Below are 1761 nucleotides of genomic sequence, written 5' to 3' on the forward strand. Positions count from 1 at the left end.
CTTGTAATTGACGTGCGGTGAAGATCATGTCCATTGTGCCCCTTAGTGGGCGGAATCCGCATTGCGACTCGAGTCTCGCAGAGTTAATAAGACTGGGGGGGCGAGCGATCGGATGTGGGGGAGCATCATAAACAAAAGACTTATAAACTTCCTTGAGGAGCACAATGTCTTGAGTAAAAGCCAAATTGGATTCCTGCCAAACTATAGAACATCCGATCATATCTTCACCCTACAGACCCTAATTGACAAACACGTTCACCATAACAAAAGCAAAATCTACGCATGCTTTGTAGATTTCCAGAAGGCTTTCGACTCCATCTGGCATGACGGTTTATTCCTGAAACTTATCGAAAGTGGGGTAGGAGGGAAAACATATGATGTAATTAAATCAATGTATACAAACAACAAATGTGCAGTTAAAATTGGAGACAAACAAACAAAATACTTCCCACAGGGGCGGGGGGTGACGCAGGGCTCGCCAATCTCACCGACACTCTTTAATATTTACATTAATGGATTGGCAAAACTACTTGAACAATCTACAGCACCTGGCCTCACCCTATATGAATCCAAGGTTAAATTCCTCCTCTATGCAGACGACCTGGTTCTGCTGTCACCAACTAAGGAGGGTCTACAGCAGAACCTGGACCTGCTGGAGTCGTACTGCCAGACTTGGGCCCTGACAATAAATCCCAAAAAAACCAAAGTCCTTGTGTTCCAGCAAAGATCCAAACATCAGGGACCCAAAATAAATTTCACAGTAGGAACAACCAAAATTGAACAAACCACTCACTACACATACTTGGGCTTAAAAATCAGTTCTACAGGAAACTTCAAACTGGCTGTGAATGAACTGAAAGAGAAAGCAAGAAGGGCTTTCTATGCCATCAAAAAATCAATCCAAATAGAAATCCCAATTAGCATTTGGCTCAAAATTTTCAAATCAGTAATTGAACCAATTGCACTCTATGGCAGTGAGGTCTGGGGACCGCTAACACAACAAGTATTTGCAAAATGGGACAAACACCCAATTGAGATCCTACATGCAGAATTCTGTAAAAGTATCCTCCGGACTCAAAGGAAAACAGTAAACAATGCATGCAGGGCGGAACTAGGCCAATATCCATTAATAATCACTATCCAAAAAAGAGCCACCAAATTTTGGAATCACCTACAAATGAGCAACCCCCAATGCTATCACTACGACGCCCTGAAATGCCAAGAGCTGACCATAAAGAAAAATACCCTCAGTCAACTAGTCCTGGGACTCAGTGAAGTAACTACTAACAACACGAACAATAACCAGTCCCAGGACAGTGACAGGGTAACACAAAGAATTCGACCCAACACAATCGTCGCTAAGCAAAAGGAAAAATATCTGACATATTGGGCAGAAACAACAAAAACCCAAAGCAAACTCAATTGCTACTTGGCCCTAAACAGACAATACAACATAGCTGATTACCTGACCATGGTAAAGGATAACAAACTGAGAAGAACCTTGACAAGGTACAGACTTAGCGAACATAGCCTAGCGATCGAAAAAGGCAGACACAGGCAAACCAGGCTGCCAAGAGAAGACAGGATATGCTCTCACTGCAGTCTGGGAGTAGTTGAGACAGAGATGCACTTCCTCACAGCCTGTGGAAAATATCAGGACATCAGGGAGAATTTCTACCAAAAATTCTCCCAAATATGCCCTGAATTCAGAAATCTGAATGACAACCAAAAACTCCCATTCCTACTGGGGGAGGAGAGAAG

Source organism: Somniosus microcephalus, chromosome 24 (assembly GCF_052327205.1).
Source record: "Somniosus microcephalus isolate GS21.2 chromosome 24, FLI_Smic_1.0, whole genome shotgun sequence".
In the NCBI taxonomy this organism is placed as follows: Eukaryota; Metazoa; Chordata; class Chondrichthyes; order Squaliformes; family Somniosidae; genus Somniosus; species Somniosus microcephalus.